The sequence below is a fragment of a genome, unplaced genomic scaffold, assembly GCF_019419815.1.
Source record: "Pyrus x bretschneideri cultivar Hongxiangsu unplaced genomic scaffold, Pyrus_bretschneideri_v1 Contig2, whole genome shotgun sequence".
In the NCBI taxonomy this organism is placed as follows: domain Eukaryota; kingdom Viridiplantae; phylum Streptophyta; class Magnoliopsida; order Rosales; family Rosaceae; genus Pyrus; species Pyrus x bretschneideri.
Genome location: NW_025999501.1, coordinates 897,211 through 905,785, shown reverse-complemented (window position 1 = coordinate 905,785; position 8,575 = coordinate 897,211). Strand labels below are relative to the sequence as shown.

The 8,575-nt window shown below is 35.6% G+C and overlaps 1 long non-coding RNA gene across 1 annotated transcript; it reads right to left on the bottom strand.

Annotated features, from left to right (window-relative positions):
• Positions 1-591: 591 nt before the first annotated feature.
• On the bottom strand, positions 592-7,964 carry LOC125476663. Its single transcript, XR_007257987.1, has 3 exons — positions 7,487-7,964; positions 3,089-3,209; positions 592-827 (listed from the first exon to the last, which is right to left on the bottom strand). It is a non-coding gene; the product is annotated as an uncharacterized LOC125476663 (long non-coding RNA).
• Positions 7,965-8,575: the final 611 nt, after the last annotated feature.

Genomic DNA, 8,575 nt, shown 5'->3' with positions numbered 1-8,575 from the left:
GCCGCAAAAAAATTTCAGGCGTTCAGGCTTGCTCACTAACATCATATTGTACTGAACGACGGAAGAAAATATTGGGAAACACCGTGTATCATAGACAATACCAGAAAGACTTTTAATCATTAGATTCTTAGTCAAGGATTCCATTGATTATCACTAATTGTCAAGGTTTTCTAGTATACACACTCTGAATTTTAGCCGTTAGATTATCGTTCCAATGACCAAGATCTAGTAGACAAGATAATAGTCCAAGTCTATTTATGATACAAGACACTGCATCGAGAGCATTGACAGTAGAATATTCGCCTAATTCAATATCATAAAATATTTCGACTAAACTATAAGGGTTTCATAGTTAGGTTGCTTAGAGATTTGAATTGAATTACATAAAAAATAATAATATACTAAAATGGAACATTGGTTTACAACAGTGTGTTGTTACAATGAACGGTTTACAAAAGAGAAAAATATATGAAAACACTGATTGATTTGGCAACAATTTTATTAACTCCTTCAAGCAAAATTAATTTTGATTGTGGTAATAGTGATACTAGATATAGTGTCAATAGTGAATATATTGGAAACAGAGACAAATAAGTAAGGTGACGATTACTTTCGAATATCTGATTGAGGTTAGAAAAGTACATGACGAACCAGACATACAAATGTTTGAATATATTGGAAACAACAGTAGCTAGCTTGGCAAGTTTCTGATTTCTTATTTCCAAGCAAGGTTACATATACAAATCAAAGGGTTACTTCACAATGTTGTTGTTGACCATCTTTTCAACATGCTAGATCAAGAATGATGTTCCCCCTGAGAACCCCCCCTGTTTCCAAAGGCAAAGAGCAAACTTTGATCACAAAAAATCCTTAAGCAAAATGATACAAGATTAAACACAAGACACCTCACAACTTCATAAACATTTTGTTATTATCTTTTATAACAAATGAGAATTGAAAAACTAAATTTTATATTGTGTTTGGAAAACAACAAGCTACTAAGGATTACTATATCAATCAATACTGAGAGAGTTTTGTTGGATTGTGAACTACTTTAGTATACACGTGCGAAAGTGTGGCTGGTGGCCGATGACGTAAGCATAAGTAATTCAATTAATATAAATGGTTAGCGGAACGTTGGATTCTGTTTAATCATGTTAAATTAATCCATGTGATTGTGGTTTAATCCATGTGCTTGTGTTCATACAAAAAATAAATTTAAGAACACATGCTTAAACTTATATTAAGTTTAGAATTTCAACCTTTAGATTTCATACACAGAGGAATTCAATTCGGTTAAGGCTCTGAAGTGTTCGCCATGTACTATAGTATCCACAAGAATGAATCTCTTGTTGGTGAAGCAAGAAGACAACGAGTTACTAGGACCTTCTTCTCCAGTACGTGGAGCGACAAACAGGAGTGGGTGTGGCATTTTGTTTTTCAATTGAAATTGACGGTGAGTGAATTGTCACTAAGATCATGTAAACTACATGACGAGTTGCTAGGACCTCCTCCTCCAGTAATTTGTGAATTGTCGTTTGGGTCTAAAGACCCCTTAGGCTTATATATAGAATAATTTCATAAGTAATTTAATCCTCCACCACCACATGAGTGCCACAAGCCCTAGGGAAACCTCTCTTGCGCTTGCCGCACCTCCCTATTGTCACCGAGCTTTATTCAGCTCACTCTTAATTTATTTATTTAGTTTATTAATACGATATTTTCTTCGGACTGAGCTTCCTTATTTTACTTTAGCTCAAATAACCAACAATAAATAGAAGGCCCAATCCAATAAATTAATATAAGCTAAAACATTTAATATCAACTAAAGCTGGCAATGGATAATTTGATTAATCTAATTAATCTAATTTTACATAATTAGAAACTATTCTAATTTAACCTTATAGGAATATCCATAAACTAAATATTAAAATCTAGCAATGATTTTCGGCTACCATATTAGCCAAAATATGTTTGAATCCATACAACACATATTTTGAAACTTAATTATGGTTACGATGCAATTCAGTTCTTCTTTCTACTATATTTGGATCATATATTTTAGAGAGCACGAAACTATTGTCAAACTCTACATATAAATATGATCGCCCATATATATCTCCTATAAGTTGCTTTGGCTAAAGACTTTTGGAGATAGATCGTTAAAGGGCTTTAGGAATATCTACCTTCATGATTACCTAGAAGGTGACAAATTCTTTATTGTGCATTCACGTATCTCCATGTTAATGCACATGATCTCAATCCTTACACTACAAGCTTTCCCTATCGTATGAGAGCTTCGATGTGAGGCCAAAGATCACATTCACTAACATGACATAATCAGTGATGCCTCAAGTCTAAGAACTAGTTGCATCCATAACTCAGAAGTGTGGTACGATTGAAAAGTAGGTAATCTTCCATTTGTACACTTCTATGGTTGGCCAATGTTAAGTGAACTCGGTCTCATAGATGAGCACCTTTATACCTATTCTATGTCACTACATGCTTAGTCTCAGACTTATTACTGAATACAACATGATCGGCCTTTGTGGATGTTTGATGGTTCACTTGATCATCATATAGCTAGGAACATAATTTAAGACTTAAGATCCATATGGTACGTATCTCAAATTTGAAATTCTTTACAATCTTATCCCTACAACTTAAGGTATTCCTTAGCCTCATCCTAATCAATAACGAACTTTCCTAATTCACTATTAGGTCATGTGCTTGATCGACGGATGTCCTCACTTGCTCTTGTCTTCGATTAACATTGGGTTGCCAGGAATAACCAATTATGTGTTGTCATGTCAATTACTTTTTAAGCATACTCCAGCAGGTTTTGCATGCTCTAAAGAGTTCCTTTCAATTAAGAAAATTCACTACTTGAACACATATCAATAATATAATGCCCAAGTTGATCTTAGTTGACAAGTAAAAAATTTCATTCAAATAAAATTGAGCAAACGAATTAGCTTTTGTTCATCTAAAGTCGAGAATGAAGCATCCAAACACAAATATGCCAAATAAAGAAGCAACTCCATATTTATATCACGAAAGCGACTATTTAATTCCACAAATTGCTTACCAATGATAGCAACAAAGAGCTCCATATGATAATGATGAAAGTTTGTGATTCTTTGAGCTCCAAGTTGTAATCTCCCTCGAGCTACATATCCATCATCCATGCTAAGAATCTCAATATCACACTTATCACAAAATGAAGTCAGTTTATCAAGCAAAAATTAATTCCTCTATCTCTTGTATTTTATAGTTGTTTCTTACATAACTTGACTAAAGCCATAGCGTTCACAGTCTCTTGATATTTCTTTTGTAATGCTTGTGACAAATCATTTGTAGCTTCCAATATAGATTTCAATAAGAATAGTTTAAACACAAATTCAAAAGATTGTATATCTCCCACTAACCTATTTGCTTCTCCTACATTATCCATGGAACCATCATCAACAATCATTTCACGCACTTTTACCACGGAACCAAACATGGAAATAATATTAATTAAAGTACCATAATTTGAGTTCCAACGTGTGTCACCGAGACACTTGAGACTAGTTTCTTGATTTAAATGTTGCCCCATTATAAAACAATTGTTTTCAAGAGTTTCCATGAGATCCTTTTGCAGTTGTTATTTAAGTGCATCGTGACGCTAGTAACTACACTATTTGTCAATGTGAAGTGGCATATCAACATTTCCCTTTGCCACTATTGAAGTTGATGTGCAAAATAATGAACATAAAAGGCACAAGGATTTTCTCTTAATACACTTGATAGCAACATATACAATATACGACATGTAAGATAGCAACAATACAATATGTGGCATGTAGGATATTTATGAAATCATAAGAACAAAAAGACATTAAGATTACGAATACTATAAATCAAATTGACATGAAAAGGAAATAAACTTATCTACTGAGGAGGAAGAAGAAAACATGATTGCCAAGGTTTCGAATGAGTTTTCTACTTTCAGCAAGCAAAAGTGTTCTAATAATAATAAGGTTTGCTCGGAATTGAACATGTATTTTGTGAAAGTAGGGACTACCTATATATAGTGAAAAGACTTTACTAATCTAGCCTATTACTGAATATTTGGAATTTGCCAAATCATAGGATAACAGTAGAGTCCTAATTGATATTGATTTCTTGTCTAACCAAATAAGGGCTCTTGATTATTTGCACATAATAAGGACTCCAAATCTTAATTAAAATGAGATTCCATAATTTCCTCAACACCAATTAACTCATTAACCATGTTAATTGATTGACAAAAAATCAAAAAATCATACTCATTGACACTCACATGCTTCTCGGATTCATTGATGGTCAAACCTCAACAGGACTTTGGAGTAGTGAAAGACCAACAAATTGGCTGAATCTTACTTGAGTGTCAAAGAATATGGTACTCATTTTAATCAAAAATGGTGATCGCTGAATCCTACAAGATTTGCAACTATGCCTTTAAACAATTTTTCACTTTTAAATTAAATGACAGACTACATAAAACAAGATGCAATTTCTTTTGCATGTGCACTATATAACCACAAACACTTATTTGCAAGCATTATGTTGTAGATAATATTTTAATGTATTTCACATTGATGAAACCAACGATTTCTGCATGTGCACTGAACTTCATGAAAAATCATGGCTCATAGATTTCTGTTAATTAAAACATAATAATAAAAGAAAATGCAGATACAAATTATAGTTACAAAATTAGTCTCTTATCAAGATTTATGAATAACAAGTTTACTATTAAGCCATCACTGTCACGCCCCAATCCCAACATACGTCCAGAATTGACACGTGACGTCACCAAAAATCTGTATCTATCATATCTCACCTCCAGGATATAGGCAAGCACAACTCAAAAAAACGAATCGCATAGTTATTTTTCGTATGCTTTATAGCTGCATCTAACCTCCCTGTTAGACTGCCTACGTACCCTAAACAGGGATCAAGCCATTCGTAGTTCGTCATGCACAATAATTGACATCTAACACAGTCCGATTAAGTCGAAAGGTATAACATTTCTCAATCAATTAATAGAACTTGACAAGCATGAAAATACTAGACTCAGGGTTACATAACAACCCATCTGAAAAATCATGATTTCCCCTCCATCAATATATAGGCCATTATGTCACAACATGATACCGCAATTCACAACATATATCATTTCAAAGAACCAACGATGTATAATACCATTCTCTAGCCACATTTATCAACAAGTCTAGTCATAACAATAACCATGGTATCCAACATAACAATCCCACATGACGATTAACATATCCACTTCAACCCTCACATAATTCATCACGTTTCCCACATAAATTCGCGTTTCATAGCGTGTAACATATTTAAGAATTAACAAAGAACATGTTATTCTCTAGAAATATTAATCAACTAAAATACTCATGATAACTCCACTCATATCCAACGTCATTCCATAATCACATCAATCAATAATGTCAACCGTCACATCATCAATAACACATACAACAAGTCGAAACGCAAGGCTAGAGCAACATAATTCAGTTGAAGACGACATCTTTGGAAAAAGGGGATTTTGGACCACCCAACGGACAAAGGCTCCAAAGGAGATTCCGGACCATCAGTCAACGGAATCCAACAACATTGGGTTCCGGACTACTCAACGGAACCAAAATATCAAGCGGTTTCTCATAATCTACCCAAACCTGTCATATGTAAAGTCAAATGCCAATATTATGGAATCGGTGCACTGGCAATTCAGGCACTCAGATAAGTTGAGAGGCTCGGGTGAGGGACAATAAAATAAGCATGTAATACAATAATAAACCTAGCCATCAATCAAAATTTATAAACATTGAATATAAATCCTTCATAAGAAATCAATACCAAACCTTTGAAAACTCCAAGGGAGTCACCCAGACATCCAAAAATTCATCCCAAACAACCATAACATCTCACACCCATATTCACATGCACACAATGAAAATAGAATTAGGGCGACACTGTTCATCCAAAGCCTACACCTTTGCAACCATCTCAAACGAAACTCAATGAACTAAGGTGGATACAATCCCGGACCATCACTCAACGGGATCACGGAGCAAGAGGGATTCTGGACCATCACTCAACCGAACCCAAACCAAGATATGATTCTTGACCATCACTCAACGGAATCGCGGAGTGGAATAGGAAGAATTTCGGACCATCACTCAACGGAATCCAAACCAGGATACGATTCCGGACCATCACTCAACGGAATCGCGGAGTACATTGCATAACCACCAATCAATGAAACAACACATGAATCAAGTTACTCAAGTTATAAAGGCTCAACGAAACAAGAGATGAAATAATGAAAAGAGCATTGACACATGTTTCAAAACAACAAACCCCATGACAATGGGTTAACGGTCCACCACTAGCCCTCACCTCATCAAATCAAGCCAATCATACAAACAAACCATATTTCCAATATGCATGTCAAATCCCACTTCATATAACTATATCATTGGCTACATATGAAACTTAACAATTTATGGGAAAAATGATTATAAAACCATTTCATATTCACATAAATTAAAGTCACCCACATTTCATCATATCATACCCTCTATGTGAATCAACCACCTTTCGAATATGCACGTCAATTCACATACCACGATCATCATTAGTACACAAGCCAAATCATGTTTAATAAACTTAGGTCTATGGCTAAGTGTATATATATAATCACCTTTCGATAGAATCACATTATAAGACCAAGTCAAATTCACAAATGATGCCAATATAAGAATCAAGTAATAACCATATCACACATGTTCAAGCCACTCTCTAACCAATGTAGGCCCACTAGACTTCACTTAAGTCTCCCATGGTATTAATTTTATTATTTAGAACATTCCGAGACATGTTGACCATAAATCAACTCTCGGTCAACGATGGGGTCCATAACAATCCGCAAATCAGATTTATGATCCATAACTTCCCAAAGTCCACATTATACTTCGAGGATAACATACTAAGGTTTCATTATAATCCAATGGTCGGATTGGTCGTCAATCACACAAACAAGTGGCGGTCCAAAATTGATCACCACACCAAATAATTGAATCTTTGGAAACCAAGCTAGACATAGGTTCACATGGTCACTAGAAGGTATTTGAAACCTAGATAACACTCATGAACGATCCCACACACCGCCACACGCGGTGGAAGTCAAGATGGAGGGTTTAGAAACCCCGAATTTCAACATTAACTAGATGAGCTCAAATTTACGTGGTAGCTAGAGCTCAACAAGGGAAACACTTTTCACAACTAGGCCGACGATAAATTCTAATCGGAAACCGTCCAATTTCATTGGAGAAAACCGGATTTCTAAGGTTCTAAACACCCAACTCTAAAATGAATGCAAAAGCACAAACTAAGCATACCCACTTGAAGATTATGAAGAGTAGATGAAGTTTTATACCTCACTCGAAGGAAATCGTTGCCGGAATCGCCGGAAAGATGATAAATCCGCTGGCAAGGTCGTGGACTTTGCGACCTCGAACTGAAAAGATGGGAAAAGAAATGGGAAAATCTAAAATCACAGAGATGTAGAGCTCGTCAAGAGCTTTCCATGGACACCAAGATCATCCAAAACGGAGCTCGGATGAAAAAGATACAAACGGGTCAAGTTTGGTGGTTTTATGGATCAATTTCTCCCTAAAACGGGTTAGGCAGCTCTCCCCCTTTCATTTTCTGAAAGCCTCCCCCTTTTCTGGAGGTTTCCCTCCCACTTATAGCATTTTGGTAATATTACCAAAATGCCACCAACTTTAAACGACTCTAACTTCTCCGTTCGGACTCGGAAATAAGATCTGTTTACGCCTATGCGCTCATGGAATCGAACTCTACCTAACCAATTCAAGAGTTGACCGAAAAGGTCGAGAAAATTGAAAATGACTAAAGTACCCCTCACTTCGTTTTCTTAAATTTGAAGAAATAAAGAACTAGTTCCAATCAAATCTTCGAATTACGTCAAGAATAAAATAAAATAATAATTTTGGGGACGGGATATCACATCCTCCCCACCTTATAAAAATTTCGCCCACGAAATTTCCATAAGCCAAAGTACAAGGAACTACCACACCACTATTCGAACTCGTATTGACAACCACTTCATCAACATTGGATAAGGATCTCGCCCTTCTCTTTGACACCAAGAATTTAACCAACTTCACTTTCGATACTTCAAGAATTCAAAAATACGAATCCAAGAAGTATCCCCCCACTAACGCTTTTGTCAATCAAATCCAACACAGGGATTTCAAGACAACCACTTCACCACGAAACTAAACTTCTACCTCAACGACCAACTCACTAAGGAAACTTTAGTCACCAGATTCAAGAGAACACAACGTTTTCGGAAAGAACACTTGGGATAAGAAGACAACGAAACAGATCCGAATTGAATCACCACAACCAATGTAAATGATTCGAACGAACGATCAACATAGCTACCCGATTCATATCCCATAGGCTAGACGTACTAGTCTCTCCCTCCAAGGTTCACAAA